We start from the raw sequence: 11,030 nt of genomic DNA, 5'->3' as shown, positions 1-11,030 counted from the left end.
ATTTTTTTTGAAAAGTTTCTGTAATCAAGATTCACAAAGTTGCCGTGAGCATGAACAAAGTTCAAGGCTAGCTCCCACTTCAACAATGCTTGTCTCTATCACTTTCACTTTCCTTTTTCAAAAAGCTTTGGGTTACCCTCTTTATTTTTGTTGTTTTTAAACTATATGAAAGCACTCAACAGAAATAAATGACTCTCTAAAACTTCCGGGTTGTCTCCCTGGCAGCGCTTTCTTTAAAGCCGTTAAGCTAGGCATATAGTACTCAAGTAGTGAATCCACCTGGATCCCAAGGTATATCAAAGCCAATTTTAATTAGCAATGATTTGGCATTTAGTAGTGAGCACAAAGCAACATATGTCAAGCAATGGCGAAGTCTAACTCTCTTTCTATGCATCGGCATGTCATAAAAGAACAATTCATGCACACATAGTAAAGGCCAATGCATAGTATAACAGTTTCTTGCAATTTTGTCATATTGGAAACATAGAGAGGTGGAGATATAGTTCCTCTCTCATAATAATTGCAAGTAGGAGCAGCAAGCACATGCATATTATACTCATCAAAATCATCATGTGCAACGGTAAAAGGCAACCCATCAATATAATCCTTAATAAGTGCAAACTTCTCCGATATAGTGTAGTCGGGAGAATTCCAAAAGATAATAGGACTATCATGTGTGGGTGCAATAGCAACAATTTCATGTTTAACATAAGGAACTATAGCAAGTTCATCTCCATAAGCATAATTCATATTGGCATCTTGGCCACAAGCATAGCAAGAATCATAAAAAAGGGATATTTCAAAAGAATCGACGGGATCATAGCAATTATCATAGCATTCATACTTTGGTAAGCATGAAGGGAAATTAAACAATGTATGAGTTGAAGAGTTACTCTCATCAGAAGGTGGGAACGGGTGATCAATCCGCTCTTCCTCCTTTTGTTCTTCGCTCTTCTCCTCATCTTTCTCATCCAATGAGCTCACAGTTTCATCAATTTCTTCTTCCATAGATTCCTGCAAAATATTAGTCTCTTCTTGGACAGCGGAGACTTTCTTAATAAGCGCATTAATTTTGTAATTGTATTCATAATTCTCATAACAATATTTCAGGACAGCTAAATTTTCAGGTCTATAAACAGCATCATCAAAATCTTCAAACTCTTTAAACATAGATTCAATTTCATAAGCACCCTTAAAAGCAACAAATTCTTCTATTTGTTCAACATCATAGTAATCATATATACCATTAGCATAAGAAGCTAAGGTCTCATTATCATTAAATTCACATGAAAAGGGAAGGTGTGGAGCCTTCACCTTAGAGCAACAAGTATAATCATATCTCAAGCATAGTTGCCTAGCATACCAATTCAATATATGAATTTAATCCCATACTAGTTTCCCTTTTTGTGTCAAGCGGTAGTCCCTAAAGTATTCACGTTGATCCAACGTTACTCCCATTACATAATTGAATGGGGTTTTCTCAGGACTATTAAAGTAGTACATAATATCTTTCACATAACTAGCATCGAGGGTTTTAGGAGGTTCCCCATCTCCATGAGCAGAAAGTACACCTAATTTTTTTGGTATTTCGTGTTCCATATCCATAACTAAAGATAAAGAACAACTAAGAACAGGAAATAAAAATTACTTAGTGATAAAGCAAACAAGCACACACGAGAATATTCACCCCACGCTATTGCTCCCCGGCAACGGCGCCAGAAAAAGGTCTTGATAACCCACAAGTATAGGGGATCGCAACAGTTTTTGATAAGTAAGAGTATCAAACCCAACGAGGAGCTAAAGGTAGAACAAATATTCCCTCAAGTTCTATCGACCACCGATACAACTCTACGCACGCTTGACGTTCGCTTTACCTAGAACAAGTATGAAACTAGAAGTACTTTGTAGGTGTTGTTGGATAGGTTTGCAAGATAATAAAGAGTACGTAAATAAAAAGTAGGGGCTGTTTAGATAAAGAAACAATAAAGTAAATATAGCGAGTGTGGAAAAGTGGTGGTAGGAGTTGCGAAATTGCCCCTTAAACAATTGACTACTTTACTAGACCGATAGCAAGTATTATGTGGGAGAGGCCACTGCTAGCATGTCATCCCTTACTTGGAATTCTATGCACTTATGATTGGAACTATTAGCAAGCATCCGCAACTACTAACATTCATTAAGGTAAAACCCAACCATAGCATTAAGATATATTGGTCCCCCTTCAATCCCGTATGCATCAAGTTCTATGCTAGGTTGATGCTTCTGCACTCTTGCCCTCCAATACATAGTCCTATCAACATACAACTAACCCTAGGGTGTGATCCACGCGTGCAATCATATGATGGGCACCAAAGGACAGCAACATAACCACAAGCAAATTAAATCAATCATAGCAATTCATCAACCACCGATAGGACAACAAAAATCTACTCAGACATCATAGGATGGCAACACATCATTGGATAATAATATGAAGCATAAAGCACCATGTTCAAGTAGAGGGTACAATGGGTTGCAGGAGAGTGGACCATTGTAGATAGAGGGGGTAAGGTGATGGAGATGTTGGTGAAGATGGCGGAGGTGTTGGTGTAGATCGCGGTGATGATGATGGCCCCCGGTGGCGTTCCGGCGCCACCGGAAGCGATGGGGAGAGAGCCCCCCTCCTTCTTCTTATTCTTCCTTGACCTTCTCCCTAGATGGGAGAAGGGTTTCCCCTCTGTTCCATGGCCTCCATGTCACGGGAGGGGAGAGAGCCCCTCCGAGATTGGATCTGTCTCTTTGTCTCTCTCTGTTTCTGCGTTCTCAGATTCTTCCCTTTCACCGTTACTTATATTCCTGGAGATCCGTAACTCCGATTGGGCTGAAATTTTAACACGATCTCTATTCGGATATTATATTTCTTGCGGCGAAATAAGAGCTCGAACCGCCTTACGGGGTGGCCACGAGGGTCAGGGGCGCGCCTAACACCCTGGGGCGCGCCCCCCGACCTCGTGCCCCCCTCGGGCACCGTCTCGCGATGATTCCACTTACCAAAATTCATAAATATTCCAAAATAAATATCCGTTAGTTTTTATTCCGTTTGGACTCCATTTGGTATGGGTTTTCTGCGAAACAGAAAACATGCAACAAACAGGAACTGGCACTGGGCACTGGATCAATATGTTAGTCCCAAAAATAGTATAAAAAGTTGCCAAAAGTATATGAAAGTTGTAGAATATTGGCATGGAACAATCAAAAATTATAGATACGACGGAGACGTATCAAGGATGGTGATGATGATGGTGATGTTGATGAAGACGATTACCGCGGCGATGATTCCCCTCTCGATGGTTGTCCGGTGCCACCAAGAGAGAGGAGGAGAGGTTCTCCCCCTTGTGCTTCCTCCTCCATGGCCTCCCCCCTGGATGGGGAGAAGTTTCCCCTCTGGTCCTTGGCCTTCATGGTGATGATGGCCCCTCCGGGATCCTCCTCCATGCCCTCCAGTGATGATGGCCCCCTCTGGCAGGGTGCCGGAGAGGGCCTAGATTGGTTTTCGGTGGCTACAGAGGCTTCTGGCGGCGGAACTCCCGATCAAGGTTAATTTTCGGAGGTTTCTGTATTTATAGGAGAAGTTGGCGTTGATTTCACGTCAGGGGGGCCTCGGGGAGTCCACGAGGCAGGGGGCGCGCCCCCGTGACTCCCCTCAGGTGGATTTTTGTTCCAGTATTTTTCATATTTTCTAGAAAAAATCTCTGTTGATTTTCATCGCATTCCGGGAACTTTTATTTCTGTACAAAAACAACACCACGGTAGTTCTGCTGAAAACAGCGTCAGTCCGGGTTAGTTCTAATCAAATCAGACCAAAATCATATAAAAATATTGTAAACATGGCATGAATACTTCATAAATTATAGATACGTTGGAGACGTATCAGCGGGTCTCCGCCGCCCGAGCTGGTGCCGAGATGGCGCTTCGGTTCGCGCTGTCCTGGCACCCAGACCTGGCACTGGACGCACTGATGGGCCAGCGGGCCGGCTTGGAGAGCCAGCTGCAGGCGGAGGCCGGACGGATTGCCGCCCGGGCCAGCTACATCGCCGGGTTCGCCTTCCACAACGAGTTCCAACCGGAGCGAGCTGAGTCGTGCCCGCTGAGGACTACGGCCTTCTTCTAGACGACCCGGAGGGCAGCACTGAGGAGACGGGCGTCTACTGTGACGCAGACGCCGAGGAGGAGGATACCGGCACCTCTACGGACCCGGCGGCGGCTGCGCGCTCTGGCGGAGGCGATGCCTGATTTCTTTTATAGAAATTCTCTGTTAGGTAGCAGGTCCACCCACCCACTAGGGGTTGACTGGCTGTAATGAATTCTGGCCTTGGGCCTATTTAAATTTATGATGTATGAGTTGTGTGAATGCTTGCGCCTTTGCTTCTCGTTTTTTGAGCCGTTTTCTTGCAGTTGCCTCCCTTTGGATTTCAACCCCGTGAGTCTGACGGCCAGGGCTCTAGTCCGTGACAAGGGATTCGACCTTTGAGAGGGACGCGCAGTACTTCGGCTTTTGAAACGTTGAGCGTGAGCTAAACACCCACTGGGATGGCTAGTGGCAATCCGGCGGGCCGGGTTGGCGAGCAGCCGGTCGTGCGGTAACTTAAAGTGGTGGGGCCGGGTCGAGCGATCCGGCGATATGCAGAAACTTCGTGGATGCCTGCGCTTTTGCTTTTCGTTTTTAGAGCCATTTTCTTGTAACTCTCCCTTTTTGGGCCTCCCCCCCTGAGTCTGACGGCCAAGGCTTTGGTCCGCGACAAGGGGTTCGGCTTTTGAGAGGAGCGTTCAATACTTAGACTTTCAAAATGTTGAGCGCGAGCGAAACACCCACTGGGCTGGTTGGCAGCCATTCGGCGGGGCCGGGTTGGCGAGCAGCCGGTCGTGCGGCGACTTAAAGTGGCAGGGCCGAGTTGGGCAACCCGGCGGTTCTTGACTTAGTGTTCATGGCGCGTTGGTGCTTTTGTTCTCATGCTCTTGCCAGCCCATAGCCGAAGCCGGATCTGCAGCTTAGGGCGAAGCGAGAAGCTATGGCGATCCAATGCGTTGAGAACCGCTAAGAAAAAACGGCGAGTGGCCAAGCCGGACAGCCCCTGAGCCCCCGGGTCGAGTGAGTCGACCCGGTGGCCAGGTTCGGCTTGAGATTTAAAGTAGTGCACAAATGTAGGAGACACAACAGCTTGGTCGCAAAAGGGCAGCCCCCGAGAATCGTTCGGGGACCCCATAGTTTAAGATGGTTACAAAAGGCAGTGATACAAACATGCACTCGGCTAACTATAAAATGGGCGGAGGAGTTCTGCATTCCATGGCCGGGTTGTTTCTTCGACGGCAGTGTCCCTCTTGCGCTTGTTTGTCTTGCGGGTGTCGATGAGGTAGTACGCGTTGCGGTCACATAAGGCCTTGTTGACGATGAAGGGACCCTCCCATGGGGAGGACAGCTTGTGTTGGCCAGTCTTCTCTTGGACGAGTCGGAGGACGAGGTCTCCCTCTCGGAAAGCGAGGGGCTTGATCTTCTTGCTGTGGTAGTGCCTCAGACCTTGCTGGTAGATGGCTGAGCGACTGAGCGCTAGGAGACGTGCTTCTTCAAGTAGGTTGACACCGTCTTCACGGGCTTCCTTTGCTTCGGCTTCCATGTACATCGTGACATGCGACGAGTCGAACTCGACGTCGGTCGGGATGACGGCTTCTACTCCGTAGACGAGGAAGAACAGGGTGAACCCGGTCAACCTATTTGGCGTGGTGCGGAGACTCCAGAGGACGGCCGGGAACTCATCGAGCCAGCTGCCGGGGGAACGGACGAGTGGCTCGACGAGTCGCGGCTTGATGCCGGATAGGATGAGGCCGTTGGCCCGCTCGACCTGGCCATTGGACTGTGGATGTGCAACGGAGGCCAGGTCGAGGCGGATGCCGGAGACAGAGCAGTACTGTGCGAGCGCGCCCTTGGTGAAGTTTGTGCCGTTGTCCGTGATGATGTTGTTCGGCATGCCGTAGCGCACCGCGATGTCCTTGATAAATCGAACGACCGTTGGGCCATCCAACTTCTTGATTGGCCTCACCTCGATCCACTTGGTGAATTTGTCCACCGCCACCAGCAAGTGCGTCATGCCGCCTCGAGCGGTCTTGAAGGGTCCCACCATGTCTAGTCCCTAGACCGCGAAGGGCTAGGCAGTCAGGATGGTCCGGAGTGCCGACGATGGCTGGTGGCTGCGCTTGCTGAAGCGTTGGCATCCCTTGCACTTGAGGACGAGTGACTATGCGTCTTCGAGGGCCGTGGGCCAGTAGAAACTGTGGCGGAAAGCCTTGACCACCAGGGACCGTGAGGCGGCATGGTGCCCGCACTCGCCCTGGTGTATGTCGAGGAGGATCTCAATGCCCTGGTCCTATTCGACACGGCGTTGGAACACGCCGGTGGAGATGCGCTTGACGAGCTCGTTGTTGATGATGTTGTAGGCGGACGCTCGGCGCTGTACTTGCCGAGCTTCGGTCTCGTCCATGGGGAGGACCCCGTTTTCCAGGAACTCTGAAATGGGCAGGGCCCAGGATGGTTCCGCGACCCTGGTGAGGGTGGCCATCGCGATGGGTTCCGGGGTGACAGCCCATGAGCCGGGTTCAGCGGCCCCAGGGCCTGGTTGGGGTGCAGCCAGGTCGGATGGAGCAGTCCCCGGACTGGGTTGAGGCGCAGCCGGGTCGGTTGGAGCAGTCCCCGGGCTGGGTTGAGGCACGGCCGGGTCGGTTGGAGCAGTCCCTGGGCCGGGTTCAGGCGCATCCGGGCCGGTTGGAGCAGTCCCCGGGCCGGGTTGAGGCGCGGCCAGGTCGTCTGGGAGATGGATGGACTCGAAGTCCGGAGACGGCTTGACGGACGGCTTGTGCAGGTGCTCGAGGGAGACGCCGGACGGGATGGACTTCCCGGACGAGGCGATTTTGGCCAGCGTGTCGGCCGCTTCATTCTCTGTGCGCGTGACATGGAGGAACTCGCAGCTCGCAAAGAATCCGGACAGCTTTTGGATGAGGAAACGGAAGCTCGCCATGTTGGAGTCGTGGGCGTCCCACTCACGAGAGCTCTGTTGCACCACCAGGTCCGTGTCGCCATAACACAGGATGCGTCGGATGCCGAGTTCCTTGGCAAGCCAGAGCCGTGCACAAGGGCTTCATACTCGGCGACGTTATTGGAGGCGGCGAAGTGGATATGGAGCGCGTACATGAGCCGGTCGCCCTTGGGGGAGGACAGCACGATGTCGGCCCCCAGGCCGAGTCGCATCTTCAAGCCGCCAAAGTGCATGCACCAGTGCGTCGAGTCCGGCGGCGGCGGCGGCAAGTACTGGGTCTCGGTCCAGTCGACGAGGAAGTCGGCCAAAGCCTGGGACTTGATCGTGGTGCGGGGCTCGTAGAAGATAGTGTGGCCGGCTAGCTCGAGCGCCCACTTGGCGACCCGGCCAGAGGCATCCCAGCACCCGATGATCTCGCCGAGAGGGGCCGTGCTAACCACGATATTGACGTGCTCTTGGAAGTACTGCTTCAGCTTCTTGGCGCTGAAGTACATGCCATAACACATTTTTTGGTAGTGCGAGTAGTTCTACTTCGAGGTGGAGAGCACCTCGCTCAGGTAGTAGACGGGGCGCTAGACGGTGACGTCTACTACGCAACCTTCTTCTTGTAGACGTTGTTGGGCCTCCAAGTGCAGAGGTTTGTAGGACAGTAGCAAATTTCCCTCAAGTGGATGACCTAAGGTTTATCAATCCCTGGGAGGCGTAGGTTGAAGATGGTCTCTCTCAAACAACCCTGCAACCAAATAACAAAGAGTCTCTTGTGTCCCCAACACACCCAATACAATGGTAAATTGTATAGGTGCACTAGTTCGGTGAAGAGATGGTGATACAAGTGCAATATGGATGGTAGATATAGGTTTTTGTAATCTGAAATTATAAAAACAGCAAGGTAACAAGTAATAAAAGTGAGTGTAAACGGAATTGCAATGCTAGGAAACAAGGCCTAGGGTTCATACTTTCACTAGTGCAAGTTCTCTCAACAATAATAACATAATTGGATCATATAACTATCCCTCAACATGCAACAAAGAGTCACTCCAAAGTCACTAATAGCGGAGAACAAACGAAGAGATTATTGTAGGGTATGAAACCACCTCAAAGTTATTCTTTCGGATCGATCTATTCAAGAGTTCGTACTAGAATAACACCTTAAGACACATATCAACCAAAACCCTAATTGCACCTAGATACTCCAACGTCACCTCAAGTATCCGTGGGTATGATTATACGATATGCATCAAACAATCTCAGATTCATCTATTCAACCAACACAAAGTACTTCAAAGAGTGCCCCAAAGTTTCTACCGGAGAGTCAAGACGAAAACGTGTGCCAACCCTATGCATAAGTTCATGAGCGGAACCCTCAAGTTGATCACCAAAACATACATCAAGTGGATCACGTGAATATCCCAATGTCACCACAGATAAGCACATGCAAGAGATACATCAAGTGTTCTCAAATCCTTAAAGACTCAATCTGATAAGATCACTTCAAAGGGAAAACTCAATCCATTACAAGATAGTAGAGGGGGAGAAACATCATAAGATCCAACTATAATAGCAAAGCTCGCGATACATCAAGATCGTACCATCTCAAGAACATGAGAGAGAGAGAGATCAAACACATAGCTACTAGTACATACCCTCAGCCCCGAGGGTGAACTACTCCCTCCTCGTCATGGAGAGCGCCGGGATGATGAAGATGGCCATCGGTGAGGGATTCCCCCTCAGGCAGGGTGTCGGAATAGGGCCCCGATTGGTTTTTGGTGGCTACAGAGGCTTGCGGCAACGGAACTCCCGATCTATTCTACTCCCCGATGTTTTTAGGGTATATGGACATATATATGCAAAAGAAGTCGGTCAGGGGAGCCACGAGGGGCCCACGAGGGGCCCACGAGGGTGGGGGCGCGCACAGGGGGTAGGGCACGCCTCCCTGCCGCGTGGCTTCCTCGAAGCTTCCCTGACGTCTACTCCAAGTCTCCTAGATTGCTTCTGTTCCAAAAATAACTCTTCCAAAGGTTTCATTCCGTTTGGACTCCGTTTGATATTCCTTTTCTTCGAAACACTGAAATAGGCAAGAAAACAACAATTTGGGCTGGGCCTCCGGTTAATAGGTTAGTCCCAAAAATAATATAAAAGTGTTTAGTAAAGCCCATAAACATCCAAAACAGATAATATAATAGCATGAATACTTCATAAATTATAGATACGTTGGACACGTATCAGCATCCCCAAGCTTAATTCTTGCTCGTCCTCGAGTAGGTAAATGATAAAAGAAAGAATATATGAAGTGTGAATGCTAGCAGGTGCACAAGTTTTATCAAGGGTAATTTCAATCACCTTTTCTAGCATCATTATATATCATAACAGTAGCTCAACTCATAGGACTTCTCATGATAAAGTAACAAGCTATTCACATGTTAATGTATAGATCATAAACTTTCTTGAAAACTAACAAACCATGTTATTAGTCATCAAACAATTACAATTCATCTTATTTTCAGGAAGGATCTATGTCAGAGCTTTGATTCAGCAAACTTCACATACTCAACTATCATTTAGTCTTTCACAATTGCTAACACTCACGTGATATTTATGGGTTCAAGGTTTTAATCAGACACAGAGAAAGATAGGGGCTTATAGATTCGCCTCCCAACCTTTTACCTCAAGGATAATGTCAACAATAATAGTTCATGATGCCTTGCATCCAATTGGATATATATATATATCAGGATCTTTCCAACACAATGTGCTTGCCAAAGGATAAAATGTAAAAAGGAAAGGTGAAGATCACCATGACTCTTGCATAAGGTATAAGACAAGAATAAAAGATAGGCCCCTCATAGAGGGAAGCGGAGGTTGTCATGCGCTTTTATAGTTGGATGCACAAAATCTTAATGCGAAAGAACGTCACTTTATATTGCCAGTTGTGATAGGGACCTTTATTATGCAGTTCGTCGCTTTTATTGCTTCCACATCACAAGATCGTATAAATCTTATTTTCTCCACACTAATAGATCATACATATTTAGAGAGCAATTTTTATTGCATGCACCGATGACAACTTGCTTGAAGGATCTTACTCAATACATAGGTAGGTATGGTGGACTCTCATGGCAATACTAGTTTAAGGGATGTTTGGAAGCACAAGTAGTATCTCTACTTGGTGCAAAGAATTTGGCTAGCATGAGGGGGAAAGGCAAGCTCAACATGTTGGATGATCCATGACAATATACTTTATTTTGGATATAAGAAACATAACCCATTACGTTGTCTTCCTTGTCCAACATCAACCTTTTAGCATGTCGTATTTTAATGAGTGCTCACAATTACAAAAGATGTCCAAGATAGTGTATTTATATGTGAAATCTCTCTTCCCTCAGTATTCTTTCATGAATTGTTCAAGTGACCAATACAATGTTTGCCAACCTTCAATAAATTTACCACCTCTACTTCTTATATGTGAAGTAATTACTCCCCATGGGATAAGCATATGAAACATATATAATTTCAGATTTATGATATTCAAATCATTCAATTATTTACTCAGAGGATATAAGTGAATCACACGAGTAAATGATAAACTACTCCAAAAGATATAAGTGAAGATCAATGAGTAGTCGAATAATTATGCAACTATGTGAAGACTCTCTAACATTTAATAATTTCGGATCTTGGTATTTTATTCAAACAGCAAGAAAAACAAAAGAAAATAAAATGACGCTCCAAGCAAAACACATATCATGTGGTGAATAAAAATATAGCTCCAAGTAAAGTTACTGATGAATGAAGACGAAAGAGGGGATGCCTTCCGGGGCATCCCCAAGCTTAGGCTTTTGGTTGTCCTTGGATTTTACCTTTGGGTTCCTTGTGAATCCCCAAGCTTAGGCTCTTGCCACTCCTTGTTCCATAATCCATCAAATCCTTACCCAAAACTTGAAAACTTCACAACACAAAACTTAAAAG

This window comes from Triticum urartu, chromosome 3 (assembly GCF_003073215.2).
Source record: "Triticum urartu cultivar G1812 chromosome 3, Tu2.1, whole genome shotgun sequence".
Classification (NCBI taxonomy): Eukaryota; Viridiplantae; Streptophyta; class Magnoliopsida; order Poales; family Poaceae; genus Triticum; species Triticum urartu.
The sequence above is the reverse complement of the archived record's forward strand: the minus strand, read 5'-3'. Positions refer to the sequence as shown.